Here is a 19,773-nt window from a genome sequence, read left to right as displayed (position 1 = left end):
CATCAGTAATGCGCTATCCTGTATCCATTACGCTTACCTACATTAAGATCTGCTCTTGCATTGCATTAAAACCCATATGAAATATTCATTAGAAGAACGTGGAAAACTGACACACAGTCCCTTCTTAAAGCAAATGGAATTTTACTACCTCATCTGGAATTATATGGTCATATTAATCCTTCAGCTGTGTCTCTGCATCTCACCAAATCTAAAGGTATAGGAGATTACCCTTCACTTTTAAAATATTAGAAATAATTTGTCTTTGAGAGATTAATTGTGAAATTTTTTCTTAATATGCACTTTTCCTAGGGAAAAGAAGGAAAGGTCTCAGGCTGAAAATCCAGACCTTTTGGAGAGTGAATGTATAAAACGTGGATTAGCACTCTGACACAGTAAATATTTTAGAAAGGTGGAAGAAGGAACTTCCAGAAGTTTATATGCCAGGTATGACTGGTCCTGTGTGATTTTATTCATGTGAGAAGTGGAAATGTATTACCTTTCACATGTAAGTCCTGTTTCCACTCTCTGCCTTGGTAGTTGAAAAGCGTTCTTTTAAAAGTAAATATTGTTTGCTCTTGAGTTAAGCTCCCTCAGCCTGAGTCCTTCACTGTGGAGGCAGTTTAATTGGCCTTGTAGTGGCCACATCACATTTGACTGAGAACAAGGTTAAGATCTTTCCTTTAGTGCAGATCTGGACCACCATATTTTTTAGTATTGCACAGTAGCTGTATAGGCTGACCAGCATGACTTTGGGAGCATTGTGCAGTGCTCTCAAGTGTGTCTATTTTATTTCTGTGCCATGTCTCATCAGCACCAGTGTCCCTGCAGTGACTCCTCAAGGAGTTCAGGCTCTGGATTTAATGTGGGTGGAAGTGACTTGGTGTTGACTGGTTCTATGGCATGCATATATTCTCTATTGTCCTTGATATAAAGGACAATTCAGATCAAATATTTTACCAGACCGGGTGTGTGGTGTTGTGCTAAGTGGTAGAGTAGGTGGCATTTCCCTTAGCAGCAACTGCTGTATACCTTTGCTTTTCAGAATTTTGTGACTTAAGTCTAAGGCTTTCTAGTGCAATGCTGGATGTGTTTCAAGTCCATCAGTAGCTGACTTGGTGTGTGTATGGCCAATTTGCTTTTGGCAGCACCGTGGAAAACCACGTTTGTAACTTTCTCATAAAACCATGGACAAGTCCATGTAGCATGTTTCTTCTCCTCAGTTATTTACAATATGTAATTTAAATTATACCTTTTGCATTTGAGAAAGACATATAGTAAGTGCTTCTCATACCAGGAATATTTGGGCTTGTTAGAAATTTTCTGATGGGGTTGTTACTATTTGCTTTACTTCTCATTATTCTACTCTGATTTTGACTGGTAATAAACTAAATTAATTTCCCCAAATTGAGTCTGTTCTGGCCCTGATGGTAACTGGTAAGTGATCTCTCCCCATTCTGATCTCAACCCATGAGCCTTTCATTACATTCTCTCTCTCCTGTCCACTTGAGGAGGAGAGTGACAGAGCAGTTTTTGTGGGCACCTGGCATCCAGCCAGGGTCACACCACTATAGTGGGAATCTACAAAATAGCTGCTGTGAAATAAATGCTGCAAAGACGTAATAGGATTTTATTTTGTTTTCCCAGGGGTGAGAGTATGGGTTGTATTAACCCTCTGTGACAATATTCTTATTCCTGAGTGTCCACACAGGGACTTGTTCTAGAAGAAGACACTAGTAACTAGCTACTCTAAGAGGAGTCATGAGTCAGGTTGTTGCTTGCTTTTGACAGCTGAAAAATACTTCATTTATCGTTCTTAAAGTCTTCCTTACTATGCATGTGTCACATATCAACCAATAGCTTTCTAACAGATCCTGGAAATTTATGTAATCTGTTAATGCCAGTCTTGATTCAGAAAACAGGAAATATGAGGGCCGTGCAAATGTTTTCTCTAGTGGCTCTCAAAAACTATGTTATATATAGTCCCATTAATGAATAGTTTTGTACTGTGCAAATAATAAAGTACATACACACAGACATGCACAAATTGTATAGCCCTCACTTGCACCCAGCAATGATTTACAAAATACCTTGTCCTACTGGTGATGTTGCAGGATGGTTTTGTATGTTAAAATAAAATTCTGTTATTTTCTATTGGCGTATAGATAATTCCGTAATTCATGTTACTCTTTTTGCTTTATGACCTGGTCCCTATTAAGATCTAATTAAATACTGTAAAACAACTTTTCTCATAAAAGTGGACAGTTTTTGTCTCCCTCTGTGTCATAGCTTCTTGGGCTTACCACTGCAAATTGTGCTGGATGCTTGGTGTTCAACACTTAATTGAAATTTATAAAACGTTACTAGCTTCAGCATGCAGTGTTCTCATGTTTGTGGCCTGCTTTCCTGCCTCTGAATCTTAACTCAGAGCCAACACTTGCTTCTCTTTTCCTTCTTAGAAATATGTCAGCCATGGCAGTAGATCCAAGGTGCAAATTTTTTTTCTACTCTTGGAATCTTACCTGAGTGGGGTTATCAGAGTCAGCTTTAAAAGGGTAAGTGATGCTTTTGTACATAAACCCTCTGCTAACAGAATCTCTGAGTAAAGCTAGAAAAGAATCCAAGATTTCATGCCTTACTGACTGAGAAGTACTTTGCTCAGTCTTTAACTTTGGAAGGGATAATAATAACAGTAGTAGTGTGCAATGCTTATTCCTCACTGACAAGAGTATTGTATGTTTTAATCATTCACTTGTTTCAGAATGTTTTCTCCCAATGTAAGCTGGATAAAGCAACTTGGGAAACAAAGTGCCAGACTAGGGATGGTCCCATTGGTCAGAGGAGAGAAGTTTGACTCCTTCAGATCCTTCTGAAGGCTCTAGAAATAGCTTGTGTGACATCTCAGTTTACTTCTATGTGACACAGAGCCCATGACACACTTCCTGCTGGAAAATGAAATAATCTGAAAATGAGATCTACAGTAGTGTAATTGCAAGACATTTTTATCACAGCTTTTCTTGGGCTCCTGAGCAGTAAGACATTTTTATTTTTCTTTTTAAAAAAGAAATCTCATTTTTCCGGTTAGAATAGTAAATTCAGATTTAATACTTCCTTATCTACACTACTGGTTTTAATGTTTAGGCAGGTGATTCTCTTGGGATACAGGCCCTAAAAAATCTGTAAAGGCTTTCCTGTTTAATATCATGACCATTTCTGCATGGGACATAGTCATATCTTCATGCTGAAGGTTAAGGAATGATAAATTATTAGGTGGCCTGTAGAGCTGAATACCCTACCAAGTTCAATCCTATAGCTAGCATCCTTCCATCCCCCAAAAAACACAAACAAAAAATGCACAAACTCCCCCCCAAAAGAAAAAAACCCCCCCCCCAAAAAAGATGAAAAAAGCAACCCCCCAAAAAAAAACAAACAAAAAAGAAAAACAAACAAACAACTCCCCGCCCCCCGAATCCAAACTAAAAAGCATCACCAACAAAAAAACCCCACTGAAAAACCCCAAAAAGTTCCAAAACCAGCAACCAAAAAACTCAAACCTCTGAAAGAAGAGAAAGAAAGTCTAATGAATACAGCAGATGCCATATGTATTTTGATAATATATATATTTGTTTCTGAGCCTGGTGAGAGCCTGTCCAAAAAGGTAGAATCCTAGAGGTTTGGAAAATCCAATACCTGGGTGAAGCAGCTGTGTCTTATTGTAAAGGGTGAACCTGTCCTGCTGTGAGTCCTTACTTCAGCTAACTCCTTGCACCCAGGTTTTGATGGTTTGGAGCTTTGAGTAACGAAAGGCACAGAATGAAAACAATAATAATTCTTATTATTACTACTATCTTGAGCCTGGCATTCTTATTTCATATAGCTAGAAGTTCTTGTTCAAAATAGCACACATAGCAAAGTAAACAACTGATCCTAGCAAAGGTAGACTTTCTATTAACTATAGAATCTCCTAATTTCAAAGGTAAAGCACTGGATATTGTAGGTTGTGCTGAAGGGCAGCAAATAATTTGTGAGCCAACATATACTGCTTGTGCTATCTGTAGGATGCCTGAAAGCATTAAAAATTCACGATATTTTAACAAGGAGCTACAGCAGTAACAACATCAAGCTCCAGCAATAGTTTTCAGGTTAGTGCTTTGAAATATTTATTTTGTCTGATTTTAAAATGTTTAGTCTGGAACATTTTAAATTATACTTTCCCACTGTATATATTTGGCTTGTGGAGCCTGTCTCTCGGACTCTGGACAAGTATGGACTGCAAGTTACTCTATTTTATTGTTTAGAAAACCAGTCTGTGGTAGAAGCCTAATGTAAAAAACAAAGTGTCCTTTTGAGAATGCCAGGGTCAAAGTGCAAGGCCAAAAAAAAAGAGAAAATGAGATAATAGGAATCTTGTGAGAATTCTTTGGTGGGAATAGAAACCTCTGAAATCCAAGCTCAGAGGAAATTTATAAAACAGTCTCTGAATGCATGTGCTAAAAGAACAAAATCTCCTGTAAAGTACCACAATTGAGTTCTAAAATTAATGAAATGCAATAAAAAAATAGCAATCTCTTAATTACTTAACTGACTTGGTCTTTGTTGTGATCAATGGGAGTATAAAAGTCAGGTTTCATTATTTTATTGAGGACTTGCTGTTTAAAAAAAATTGTCCCAATTGGCAAGGAAACTGAGGCAACAGAAATATCCAGAACCAAATTAAAAGGAACATTGAAATGCCACAGTAAAATACATGGAAACTCAGCAATTAAAGCTGCCTGCTTCAGTTAGGACTGGATATTTAAATGAGGTATAAATATGTGCACTGATATATATACCTGACAACTGGCTAGTGCATTATATGGAAGTGGAGACAGGTTCTTAATTCACCCACAGTTAAGTCACTAGGAATGGGAGAAACTTCCTGATTAGGCAACATCAACTGGAGAACAAGTGAGACAAGTTTTTCTGTGGACATTTTCCCCTTTTGTGCTGTCCTTAGCTGCTTGCTTTTCTCTGATTTTTTTTGCCTTGCCTTCATTTGTTATTAAGGGCCAACTCTGTCTTCACTTATAAAAGAAAGGTACGGCTGTTGGAGTGAGAGCAGAGATTGGTTCTTGTTCTCAGGAGATATGTGTATGTCCCTAGAGATATTTTCACTTGTAACAATAACAAGTGATTGGCCAGTCTTCCACACAGAGGAGGTGTTTCAGCCAAAAAAAAAAAAAATTAAAAATCTTTTAGTAGAAGACTTAAAAATATTTTTGTCTTTACTTTTTCCTGAAGAACCTAATACAAACTCTCTTGGGTAAATCACAATAAAACTTACTCTAGTGACAGACCTGCTCTAATCCAAAACTATGTCCAGCTACAACCAGTTCTCATGCATATTTGTTTTTAAAAATTAAGATGACTTTCACCAGTATTTTTGGTACACTTGAGACATGATGACATTTAATCATTAAAAAAGCTTTAGACACAGCATGGGAAAGTGCTCTATTTTCTATCACAATTTTCCTTCAATTATCATATAAGTGAAACCAGATAGAATGCAAAATAAAATCCACTCAACTGAAATATTTGCAGCCTTCATGTACATGTATTCTCCCACATTCTGGTAAAAGTCGCAGTCTCTTTGTATTCTCTCTCAATTTTAACATGGCCTTTAGAGGTAGCCATATCTCTATAACCTTTTCTTTATTATTTTTTGCAGGCAAACAGATAAGTAACTGCATTATTTAAAATGTTCAACAGGCAAAAACTACTACAAAAAAGAATGGAATGAGTGGATACTGTGTCGGAGCTGGAGGAAGAGTCCATGTTAAAAATATTTAGGGTTTGAAAGCATATCTATGCTTTGGGGATCAGCTTCTGGCAATCTGTTTAATGAGGAGCTAAAGTTTGGGCTGTACCCCTACATCAGTGCTATTGCAGTTCCCCGGTGAAGTGAACCTTCCATATTCTCTGTTGTGTCCATGCAGTCTGTCCCAGGTGACACCAGCAGTGCTTGGCCAGAAGACCTGGATGTCCTTCACATTTCTGGCTGCAAGAAAAGAAGAAACAAAGTGGAGGCATGGGAATGGTTCAGGATCCCTCTGTGAAGAAAACAAGGCCCTAACTAAAGAAATCATTCATAGATAAGTATTTACACAATCCATTAACCATGGAAGTAAATAGAGCTTATTCATGAATTTAGAGATGGGTTATTCTTTCTGAAGATTAATGTCCCAAATCAGGCTCTCCTAAATTATAGTTGGGGTACTTGCTAGCAGTAGCCACAAAAATTCATCAGTGCAAGTGTGATCAAGACTTACCAAGTTGTTTAAGTGTTCAAACAAATTTTTAGTAATAAACAAGTTAGGGTATTGTAGCAAATGTGGCTATAAGTTGTATTGTAGAAAAGAATCAAAGTTTCGGATACATGTGTTCTATTCCCCCATGTCTGAAATACCTTAGGAAGTCTTAAAATAGATTGGGAAACCTGGGCCCCCCTTTTACGGCCTACAAAGTATATGGATAAGAGCGGTTTGGGGTTTTTTATTGCTCAGCAATGCCATTATGTATTTATGTATTTTATTAGTGAAAGAACAAGCTGAAAGAAAGTATATTTGTGACAAGAGGACTGTATTTCTTTTATAATAGGTATATGTTTGACTTCTCTCCTCAAGTATTGTTCAGCCTTTTTGATGTATATACTTACCCATTACCCTTCTTTTGTGTTCCTTCCTTGCTTTGTCTGATGTACTAGTTTTTTTTTCCCAGTACAAAACAATTTAATTGCACCAGATTTGGGATAGTTTTTAATGGAAGCACAGCAGACAGAATGGGTATAGCTGTGGGGATAAAGTTGTCATGACAACAGGACTCCTTGCAGCCATAAAAAGAAGAATAAGACCCACCCATAAGGTATGTGAGCAGTGTAGGACATTTGAATGGCGCTTTGAGCAACCTGGTCTGGTGGAAGGTGTCCCTGTCACCAGTGGGGGGGATTGAACTAGGTGATCTACGTGGTCCCAACAAGGCATCAGTCCCTTCCAACCCAAATCATTCTATGATTCCACAATTCTTTGAGTCTCTGAGGAGAGAAAAACTGAATATTGGGGAAGACATCTGGAAGGCTCCAAGGAGCTCGAGATTCATAAACGGATTAGGGTACATTTGGAGGTGGGATTGATGTGGTGAGTTGAGGCTGACGCAAGCTCACTGCACCAAGAAGGGCGATGCAGAATACAGCGTTCTTATGGATTGTCTGAGGGAGAGAGCTGACGAGCTCGCTGGGAAAAGCAGGAGTATCAGCATCAGAAACAGAATGGTCAGATAGCCCTTAGCCCCCAGCATTTTGGTGAGTCATGCTGGTGAGAAGGTAATTGGTGGTAGCTGTGCTTTATTTAGTAACTTTAGTTACTGTGTGGAAACCACCACTTGTTTCTATTAGGAACATGTTGTTTAAGTGGGATTAAGAATTTAAAAGAAAGCTGCCTGGGCACCCAGCCAAGCAGAAGATATCCATTTATAGTTTAGCAATGATGAGCCAACACTGGGAATTACTAGGCCAAGTTCCTCCACAATATAAGCTAATATAAGCAAGCCTGAGGCCCTGGTGTATAAAATAAGGCTATGTTTCCCCAAAATGTAGCTGATATAAAAAAAGCTCCTTGTTGTCTGCTTGTAGAGGTTCAGTATTAGCATAAGAAATTAGGGATTCTGTCTGGATGGACATTTGCCTGCTGAAAATAAGGTTCATACAAGGAAGGTAGGCTGCCAAGGAGGCTGGTTTTTTGTTGCTTAGAAAATGAGAACTTGCTAAAAATATGAAGATCTGTAGTGTGAGAAAAGGCAAGGAAGTATCCCCCACTCTCTTGTGTGACTGAGCTCATCGGGGAAGGGACTTGATTTTGAAGATGTGTTATTTCTTTTTAAAGTGATGAAACAGCTGGATGTCACTAGATGAAGCTGTGCAATACGAAAAATGCCTACAGCAAAAAAAGTTTTAACATAGAAAAATTTAGGTATCTCTTTTTCCCCATTCTTATCACAGTTGATTTCCAGGCTTAAATATTTAAATAGCTGCACTAGTTATTCACTATCTTATTTTATATAGGCATTTGCTTTACATGTTTCCTCATTCAAAATTAGCTTTAGTTTCTTGCCCACTGATTTCCTGCTATCCTGGGAAATCATAACACACTCAAAAAATACGATGTTTTCTTTCTCAGCTCTAAGCTGACAATATTATCCTGAATTAATTAATTCTCTGAAAGCTTGAGAGCTGTGCAGTGACTTGCCTAAAATTGTATAAATGGTCCCAGACGTTGTCTGGCAACTGTTTGATGTCCCTACCAATCAGAAGATGATTTAGATCTATAAAGTTCTGGATTGCTCTCAGTTTGAAGGAACTTCAAAGACCTCTGTGGTCTCTGGGGACAAAGTTGCATCCTTGTGACTTGGTACACCAGCTGAAGAAAAATTGATATAGCATGGAAATACATTGTCAAAGACCTGTCCATTATTTACTGTTGATCAATGCTGAAAGTTGAAGTTTAAAAGTTGAGGTCAACCGTTCTTTGATATTTAATGGAAAACAATCAGACGAATTGGAGCTGAGAGGACAAGAGGTTCATTTGATGAAGCACCAATTGATCACTCCCTGACTTCTCCCTTTGGGAGGGGCTGTGTGACAGAAGTTTGATTCATCATCTGTCCTGTGCAGACGGGGAGTAGTGAACGCTTTGTTGTGTTCACCTTTATTTGATTGAGCGCTGGGGACTACTAGGTCATATGGAAGGAGCAGACAGGAGTGTAAACAATTGAGAAGATGCATGGCATTGTGGCTACTCTCTCAGATGGGCCTGAATATTTAGCTCTAATTCTGATTACATGGGGTTTAATGCAATGTCATGAACAGAATAATCTCAGTGTGTGAACGAGATGGTACCCTCTGTATCATGGAGAGTGCACTGGCAGGAAAAGCAACAGGTGACTTACCATCCTTTGAATGAGTACCAGCCTCCATAATAGCCTCATTCACTGGGAATGTTTCATTTGCTGACCTACTTTCCATAAATTACTTAACTTCCTCAAAGGTAAGGTGGCTCTGTCAGGACAAGTGAAAGAACTGGACACAGAATGTCTAATGCTGTGACAAAAAACTCCAAACAACCGGCATCTGTGATTATGCTATGCTTGTAATGGAAGTCTTGGGGAACTATGTACAGAACCTGAGCTAGATTGTGGAGAACGTCTACAAGCTGACAACAAATATATCAAGAGCAGACAGGAGTGATGAGGCTATTTGGTGGCATTTGGAGAGAGTGAGAGATGGGTGTTGCTGAACTACGTGCAGCAGGGTAGCTGCTGGCTGCCTGAGATACGCTGGCTTGCTTGAGGGCTTTCCTGCTGGGCACAGCACACAGTTTGCCAGCTGCTGCAGTAATAGCGAGAGAGATTCAATGAAGCAGTGAAGCAAAAATCTGGCAAAAGAGCTAGGAACAGCATAGTTTTCTGTTTTCCAGGCTCTTGATGATATTTTAAGTATTAGAGGCTAACTAAATGGCTGAAATTTTAGGAATGAAAGGAAACATTCAATGGCATTTTTAAAAATTGCTTTCTGCAGATCAAGGACTGTGTACTTCATACACCTTTATAGTAGAGATTTCAGCATCATTGGTAGGACTTCTGCAGTATTTCAAAGCACACTGTTATGTTTAAAAAAGGTCCATTTGAGGTGAGATAATTCTCTTACAGATAGCTTACCTTAGAATATAGGAAATGTGGCTGAAAATGTGGCATTTTCCATTTGATTTCTGTCATCAGTCCCACAAGGATATTGGTGTAAAACACATGAGATTTCAGGTGCTTTTTAGGCTGGTCTAGACCTGCACATGAAATCATACACAAAATGACACTTTTAATACTATAATAGCTGATACTCTTGTGCTTGCTAATTTTTGAAAAAATATGCCCTTGAGGATGAGTGAAGTTAATCATATTTGGTTTAAGAGACAACAGAAATTCATGTCTGATATTGGAGCTATTAATGATGTCTAATTAATATACCCATTAAAAGTTTGCAAACCAGACTTTAAGAAAGGATTTTAAATAGAATGCAGTTAATAAGAAATCACAGGCAGTATTATTTGTATGAAGTAGAAGGCTGAGGGATTGGTAACAAGATCCTAAATCTTTTTTTTTTTTTTACCTTACCAGTGTGACTGTAATCCTTCACAGTTTTAATGAATAATTCTTACAATATGTTGACTAATGCTAAGATACGTTAAATTTCCAGGTCCTGGATTGGTTCAGCTGAGCAGCTGCCCATGCTGTAGAAAAAACTGGTGTTATCTGACTTGAATCGCTCACAGAAGGAATGCCAGCCTCCCCAGAAGGTCATGGGGGAGAGAGCAAGGATCGAAGGGAAGGAGAACAATGAAGATCACTGAGATTGTGGCCAAGCTCCTCAATAAATACCAGAGCCAGGTGGCATGGACTGGGTTGCGCACACACTGTTTGGGGAGAGCTCCCTGCAGAGTTACATAGCATTTTGTTCTCTTTTGGGCATCACAGGGTCTCACGACATCATTGTTATTTTTGTGTAATTTTTTTCTGTTCAAAGATTCTGGAAAATCTGGGAGGGCTTTGTTGCTGCCAGTTACTGAAATGTTTTGCAGCATGAAATTGAAGGTTTTTGTTACACATGGGGATGTAGCTTGTGGGCATGCTGGAGTGTTTCAGGGAGCAACAACCAAAGTGGTTAAAGACTTGGGATAACCTGCTCACAAATAGATATGGCAATTCAGACACTGAGATGGCAGAAGGGAGAGATTGCTTAAGCCAGAAAGAAACTCTGAGGATAGGTGTGTTTGGTTTTTTTCAGATTTAGACATTTTCTTGTGGGTGATGCAAACACCTGTGTGTTGATAAAGCTGGGGTTTTATGATGAAACTGAATTACTCAAATTGTTTCTGTGAATATGAACCCCTGGTTTACTTTTTTAGCTCTAACAATGACCAAGCAGTTAGTTTTACCTTGACAAAAACAAGAATTACAAATGAAAATGCTTGTTTGTACATAAACACAGGCATGACATGAGACTAATTTATGAAGTCTCAGATATGGGGTGGAGATGGATTACAAGACTTGCAGCTTGGCTAGATTGGCCTGTGGGCACACACAAAGTGATGTGATTTACTTCAGTGGCACAAAAGCCTGCAGCCTCTCAAGTGTTCAGCTGCATTTCCAAGGGAAAGCTTATTTGTGCTTAAGTACCAGATTTGGTTTCTGTTGACAAATGTAAATTTTATGTATGTAGCTCCATGTGATGTAGTTATGGCTGCTCAGAGTCTATCACAGAGACCTGAATTCCTTCCTAGAGGCATAGTTACTGGCCTGTAACTTACTCATGTCCAAACCCACTGAAATCACAGGAATCTCTTTTTGTGCTAGACAATTGAGTAGCTGAGGTGAATGACTCCAGTACCAATGTGATCCATGGTGGGGTGCTTTAGGGCAGTGCACAGGGACGGTTCCTAAACTAGGGCAACAGATGGAGCTAGACAGACTGGATCAAAGGACAAAGGCCAATAGTATGATGTTCAACAAGGCCAAATGCTGGGTCCTACATTTGGGTCACAACAACCCCAGGCAGCTCCACAGGCTGGGGACAGAGTAGCTGGAAAGCTGCCCAGCAGAAAAGGCCCTGGGGGTGCTGGTTGGCAGTGACTGAACATGAGCCAGCAATGCCCCGGTAGCCAAGAAGGCCAGTGCATTCTGGCCTGTATCAGCAGTAGTGTGGCCAGCAGGACCATGGCAGTGATCATCTCCCTGAACTTGGAACTTGTGAGGCCACATCTCCAATCCAGTTTCGGGTCTCTCACTTGGAGAAAGACACTGAGGGGCTGTAGTATGTCCAGAGAAGGGCAATGGAGCTGGGGAAGGGTCTGGAGCACAAGTCTGGTGAGGAATGTCTGAGGGAGCTGGGGGTGTTTAGCCTGGAGAAAAGGAGGCTCGGGGAGACCTTATCACTCTCTACAACTGCCTGAAAGGAAGGTGTGGTGACATGCAGGTCAGGGTCTTCTGCCAAGTGACAAGTGACAGGACAAGAAGAAACATCTACAAGTTGTGCCAGGGAAAGTTTAGGTTGGATTTTAGAAAAAAATTCTTCACTAGCAGGGTTGTCAAGCATTGGACCAGGCTGCCCAGGAAAGTGGTTGAGTGACCATCCCTGGAGGTATTTTAAAGATGTGTGCATGGTGGCAATGAGGTACATGGTTTAATGTTGGACAGTGCTGGGTTAATGGTGGGACTTGATGATCTTAAAGGTCTTTTCCAAGCTAAACATGCCCTGCTTCTATGAACAGTGTGTTATACAATTGCAAGTAACTAAAACTTGTGGTTTAAGTAATTATTGCACCTTCTGCTACATGTTAGTAATTGAGTGAAAAAGTCCATACAATGGGCACACTCAGGGTCTAACTAAAGGAGCTGGCTGGAGCAGGGCCCGGGGGGGTCGTCGCTCAGGGGCCCGGCCGAGACATGGGAACGGCCCCAGGCAGTGGGAGCACAGCTGAAAGCAGAGGAGGCAGTGTGCAGGTTGCTGAGCAGCGCGGCCCAGCCCAGCCCACGCGGCCCCGAATGTGACCCCGGGAAGAGCGCGCAGGCACGAGCAGCCCCAACAGCCCCAGCAGCCCTGGCAGCTCCAACACAGGAGCAAGCGAAAGCAAAAGAGAAAGCAAAAACGCAGTGAGACAGAAAACAGCAGCCACTCGGAAAAAGGAAAAAATCACTGTAGCTAAGGTTTTAGGAATAGTAAAATGGTATAATGACAAACAAAATTATGGTTTTATAACAAGATGTGACAACCAAGAAGACATATTTGTTCATAGAACTGCTATTAAAAAGAATAACCCTGAAAAATACATCCCAAGTTTAGGAGATAGAGAAGTAGTAGAGTTCAAAATTGTGCAAGGCAGAAAAGGGTTACAAACAGCAGAGGTCACTGGGCCTGATGGTGTTTCTGTAAAGGCAGTATATATGCTAAAAATCGTAGTCATGTTAGACAATATCTCCATTATAAGCCCCCCCTACAGTCTCCCTTTCCTAATCCCACCTTTCCCTTTTACCCTATATCCTATTACCCCCAGTGTATTCCCAATCCTTTTTTTCACCCATGGTTTCCCTCACAAAACCATGCCTTTGCCAATTGTTTCCCCAAAAATCCCTTTCCAATGCCAAGTGGGGGATGAAGAGGAGGAGGGAAGAAATTAACTATTGTTGTTTAGAGTTCCAACAGGTACAAATGGAAGAAACCCTCTCCTGCCTCAGTTTCCCCACAAAGCATGCCTGGAGAGTCCTGTCTCCCTTCTGTCAGCCTTAAGATGTTCCAGAGAATCTGTTTGGAGAGATTGGATGGCTTGTTTTGTTTTGAAACTGTCCTTGTTATCTCATGTTTATCCAGTTGTTTTCAATGTTAAGTTTTAAATCTCTTTTTGTTAAAAATAAACAGGTGAAATGTTGGGGCCCTCCCCCCCTGCTGTGGGGTCCTGGGAGAGGGGCCCTGGGGGGGAGACAGGGGGTTCCCTAGCCCCTGGTCAGCCTCGTTCCCCATTGGTTGTTTTGTGCTTCCCTGCACGGGCAAGGACCCTTGGGTCCCGTGATTGTCTCAGTTCCTTGGAGAGCTCTGGTCATGCGGCTGGAGAAATAAACATCTCTGAAACATCTATCAAGAATCGGTCCATATGTATTTCTTTTCCACGGGCCTCGTTGTTTGATAGGTGTGTTGCAGTATCCCTACTGTGACAGCTGGCAATGTGTCATTGCAGCAATTTTGTTTATCATTGCTTTGGAGACTGTCAGTGCAGGCTCACATCACAGCTGAATTAGTGGTAACATGCAGTTTTCAGGAGAAACAATTTTTTGATATGCTGTAGCACAGCTGCTTGAAATGGTCTTTACAATGCATTAGGGCAAGGTTAGAAACTTTTAATGACATCTTGCCAAAATTACCACATTACAAAATTTCAGAAACTTCTCAATTTGTAGATGTACAAGTGGGTGAAATGAAATATGAGTAAATCCTATGAAGATACTCATATATTTAATAAGACAATTATATTAGCTAGGGGCGGCCAAGGTGTAACAGGCTAGAAGTGGGCCTTTTATAAAATGCAGCATTCCCCAGGTATTTGGGGAAGATTGGGAAGATTACCCTGATCTCTAGCTACCTATATTTTCTCTTGCTCAGGTCCCTACTAACACATGCATTTTGTTTCAATCAGTGCGCCTTTCATTTCACATGTTGATAAAATTATACCAATTATGTAGGACTGCATTTATGAAATTCCAGATTTTCAGCTATTATATTATACTGTGACAGTACCTGGGACAGAAAGGGATTCATGCTTATGTAAATAGTATTTTTCTTTTTTTTAGCTACATGTCTCCAAACTTCCCTGAAAAATCTGGAGTTTGTTTTAACACGTAGAGTTCTCCTTCAACACTCTGTATTATGTATATCTCTGTGTACTTGGAGATATTTGTTATATTATCATTATTAGTAATGACACTACTGAACAGGCTTTTTAGAATTAGTTAAAACCCAAGAGGAATTATAAAGGAAAATCCTTGCACAGAGTCATTCTGTGTGTAATATAATTCTGTAGTTTAAAAATATCAGTCAAATTTAGCTTTACAGTGATTGAAAACTGGAATATATCCATGCATTTTGGAAATAATTTATTTGTACAATTTTAAGCCAATTAGTATTAATATCAATCTAAAGACTTCATCATGAATTATCTATAGGAAGTCCAAAAGCTGATTAGTTGCATTTGCTTTTCTTTACGTTGTTTGAGTAGAACTTACTTAATACTAATTTGAGGGTAGGTGATGTAAGGTAGAAAATAGGGGGTGTTAGAGATTTTCAATTGTTTGATTTTTTTTAGCAGCATCTTCCTCAGAGAACATAAAGTGCCCTGTGATCTATATTGTACCTGAACATTGATTTCATAATGTTAAACTGGGCATGTGTTATTAAAGAAGATGACAAAAATAAGTAACTATGTTTGTCTCATATAAACCCAAATCAAAGATTTTCTTGTAGTCTCAATATATCTGATACTGGGCTAAGTGGAAGGAAAGATAATAATTTGCATATTTTAATCTGGAGGTTAGGGACCCCTGTCAGAGTAACAGCCTGGTCTGGGTCAGGCAGAAGAAATAGAGAGGAGAAAAATAATTGAAAAAGCAGTTCACTACAAAATGAAATTTGTCTCATTGTCACTTAAGGTTGTCTTCATGCCTGTCTGTAGGCGAGAGGTCATCCTGGAAGTGAAGGAGGGTAGGGAGCAAATATGTCTCACTAAGGACCAAAAGACAATTTTCTTTCCTTAGTAACAGGAGCAATTGTAATATATATTTATGAAGATCCCACATGGCATATCCCCGTTACAAAATAACCAGGTGTCCTTTTACTAGCAGCACTGCAGGCAGCAGGTATATCTAAAGGTTGTCCTCAAAGACGAGCTGTGTACAGAGCATGAGGAGCACTTAATGAAATAACTCACTACAACATATTGATTTTGAAGGCAAGAGGGCAGGAAAGGATTTTCAGCAAAATTAAGACTCCTCACCTGAAACAGCTGCAGTGGTAGGGCTCGTGTAAGCTCTTTGTCAGGATCAAGGGTAAGCTGTAAGTTTTCCCTTTTCTGAGCTTACCAGGATGTCAAATGTAAAACAGCAATGTGAACTTTTGTGCTTGGACCAGCTATAAATTCCGCTGTCCCACAATATTGCTGAGGGGACAGTAACCTTCTGGAAGACCTCCACATGAACTGTGGTTACTGTGCTTATATGCATATGTTTAAATCCTACTCAATATCATGTATTTTCAAATTCATGTATTTTCACTTAACTCATGATAATGGTCTGGCATTAACCAGACCATGGCAACAGTAAGAGATGAGAGCAGGGCAATGTTACTTTAAACTGGGTGGGTTTTAGGGAAGATTCTCATCTTGGCCTGACATCTGTCACAAGAAACAGGAAAGCTCCTGTTTTCTGCATGAATAGGCCATGGACACAGCCTCTGAGTGTTGCAGGATCCTGTCTGTGTAAAAGACTGGAGTGATATGCCTCTCTTCAGAAAGGATTTGCATCCCTTTTTGATTCCTCTGCTAGTCATGGGAGCTGATTGTGTTTGTTCATGAACAACGAGGCAGATCAAAAATTAGCAAATGTATCAGTGGTCTCTTAATCATGAAGGCTCCTGAATTATTACAAAATGGACTATGTTTTCAGTTTTTAGAGTCTCTATTCATTTTGGCCCTCAGAAAAGAAAGACTTTCTCACCATATTTTGACAGGGACTGGTTTGGAAAGATGATGTGGATCCTCAAAAGTTGTGTGATTAAGCAGTGGTATTAGCAGAACAAGCAGTTTCAGCCTTCCTTTCCACATGAACTAATGAGATCACTGTACATCAGCATGGAAGACAGAAAGAGTAACCCTGGAATGAATATGCTGAACTAGAAGAATCTTGGGGAAAAAAGGTAGGAAGGCTTCTAATTCCATTGAAGAGGAAAGTGGAAGTGTTTTTATTTTGGAAAATTCTTTTGGACATGTAATTGCAGAGAAATGTCTGGTGAAGAGAGAGCGTTGCAGCTCAGCATCCAGTTCTCCTGTGAGATTTATTTCATTTGTATATGAGATACTTCTGCAAAGCAGAACTCTATTTGCCTCAGAAAAAGTGTGTTGTTATACTAAAAGCAACGCTAATACATTCTGCGGCAGAATGAGACAAGTGAGATCAGAGTGACATTGTGTCAACCATGGCAGAAGTGCAGAGTATTGGGTCTGGCCACAAATGTTGATGACTGAAATATGATTGATTACACACTAAGTTGGCAGTGTGTCTTTAACAGTTTAACCTATCTGTATGTATGAGCAGCTGACAACTTTTACTCTTCTTTTCCTTGCCTTGGTAGAGGGGGAGAAATTTTATTCCCCCAGTGTTCACCCATACCCAGGTAATGAGTGATACCAGAATTCAGTGGCAAAGCAGGAACTGTAGCCCTGGTTCCTAAGGGACAGTGCCTTTAATGTTGGGCCAATCTTCCTTAGTGTGTGCATATGTGCCCATTGACAACTTAGGATTGAAGCACAATTGATAGGATTCCTCTCTGGACAACGTGAACTAAACAAATGAGCTGAAAAGCAGGATCCTAGTCAGATGGAATGCAGTATCATGAGGGTACACATAATGTGTTGCCTCTTGCAGTATCATGAATAAGAATCAAAAAGAGAATTGCATTGCCGATGCGGTTATCATCTTCCCTTATCTCCCTTCCCCAAAACCCTTGTTCCATTTTGTCACACTACGAATAAAGGCTGGTCTGGCTCACAGGATTAACACTGGGGCACTCAGTTCAGCCTAGGCAGGCTGCTCTGCTTCAGTTTTACTTGGTAGTGTGGCAACCGTTGGTCTCTTCTGTCTTGTTCATCAGCCTGCTGCAAAATGATTTTGCATCATTTTCCATGCTGCAAAGATCATCCCTGGTAAGTGCTGTGGTAGATTATGCACACCCATGAATCAACGAATGTCTCCTGTATGTCTTCAATAACTTCCTGTCTTGCTAAACTGCACTTGTCTTTAGTTCCATTTCAGGACAAATCTGTACTGAGTCTGAAGAGTTATATCAACATGTTATGATGGCAAATGCCTTCAGGATTGCAGTGCTTTTACATAGGCAAAGTTGCAGCACTGCCAAGACTTATTCAAGCTTCCCCAGCACTCCCCTGAGTATATGTAGCTGTGTTAGCCAAAGCATGCTTTTAATAGCATATCTTCTTATGAACTTTTTTTTGGTACAGTTTTGTTTTTTTGGTATGAAAACAAGAAAGCTTTGACCAGCTGATCTTTGCCAGCAAAATATGTAATGTAATTCTGTCTTCATCTGCAGGAATCACAAATGAAACATAGTTTTTTAGTGTATCGTGTAGATATTCACTTGTGTAGTTTTTAAACAGTGGAAAATACTTACTGTATTCATAGAATTGTTACTGTGGTGCACAAAGCATACCTCTGTTTTTCTATACAGTTCCAAAGTATAGTATAGACCTTTAGCTTTGCTTCATTGCTTTACCTCCCTGCTCCAGGAAAACATGTACCAAACCTCACGCTTCCAAAGAAGCAAACACAAATCCAGAGGATAACCTTCAACTATCTTTACAGATCTTTGTCTTAAGCAAAGACTACAGGTTTTCACTGATGGCAAACCTTCACTGTAGAAGATGAGCTAAGCAAGTAAGTGAATTCTGGTTTACACATAATGCCACAAATCTATTGGAAACACAGAGCGCTTACATTTACCCTAAGCTGCTACAGGCAGCAGGCAACATCCTAAGACATTTATGCCTTGTTTATTTACCAACCAAATGTTTATATTGCACAACTTTCTTCAACTAGTAATGTGGCTAGTGACGCTCAGCTTCAGAGTATTTATGTCCAGTGAATGTGGCAATAGAGCACCCCCCAGCATTTCGCCACTTCAGATGACGTATTTATAAATGGGGGTGATGCAGTTCAAAGCGAATGTGTCACAATAGAGCAAGATCTGACATATGTTCTAAAATGGAAATGAAAAAAATGCCTGCATGCAGAGAGTAGCAAGAGATTTGCTGTTTATAGCAGAACATTGCTTCAGGGTTAAAATTTCCACATTACATGTTGGCTACACTTCTTCTGGTAGGAATTCCTTGCGCAGCTGCAAATTCCTGCCCACCTCCCCAGCTGTCTCTGCCAGTACTGTTTGTGTCATTTGGATAAAATGAATACCTGACTCATTTGTTTTCATGCTGTACTGCCACAATACCCCATCTGTAAGGCCCCTCCCATAATAGGCTTTGCAGTAGGCAGGCATACATCTGAGGTTTGCAGGATTTGATGTGAGTTCTTGGAATGGAAGACCAGAAGTCAACACTGTGCACAGCTGTGAGGAGCTCATCCTACCCTGTGTACACTGATTATCCAACAGGTAAGAGAAGAAACCAGTTTATTCTGGAGGCATGAACTGAAGGCTGGAGAGACTAACTGGGTGATAACTGATGAAGTTCAAGTTCTTTCATTATTCTGATTTTTACATATTTCAATAAGCAGAGCACTTAAGAAATTATCAGTGCATTGAACAAATGTATCATAGCAGACCAGCACATTCAGATGATACCTGGCTCAGTATCCACCTGAACTAAGGCTACAGAAAGATAAACTACTGGGAAAAATCAGAAATTCTTTGTGACAGAATGGTTCTCATTAGAAAAGACCAGTGAGACACAAACAAATCTGTACCTCTCCCTCTTCCTCCAGTAACGTCTCAGTTTTAATATAAACCTTCACTGGAGGAATGTTTGGCTAAAGGATAAAATATTGGCCCGAAATAATGAGTCAGAGATTAAAAACCTTATGCTTAGTAGATTTTCTGTTTTCATGTTCCATGGATTGATCTTGAAATTGCTTATTAGCTGGTTCTGCTTCCACCCCACGATAAATGAGTGGGAGCTGTTTCTGTAAGAGAGGGAGTAAACAGTTTCTTGTATTTAGTGGAATGCAAACTCATGGCAGCATATGGCATTCCGATACAAAGGAAAATTAACCCTCTGGGTTGAAAAAGCAAAGAACTCTCCTTGTAATGTACTTTATAGAGGCAGATCCCTAGAAAAGCCATGTGACACCACTTATCATACTTGTGGTAAAAACACGATCTAAGAAGATGAGTTGGACAGAACATTTATA

This window comes from Corvus kubaryi, unplaced genomic scaffold, assembly GCF_017639235.1.
Source record: "Corvus kubaryi isolate FWS band 111438036 unplaced genomic scaffold, C.kubaryi_AGA036_p1.0 69, whole genome shotgun sequence".
Taxonomy (NCBI): Eukaryota; Metazoa; Chordata; class Aves; order Passeriformes; family Corvidae; genus Corvus; species Corvus kubaryi.
Note: the sequence above shows the minus strand (reverse complement) of the source record.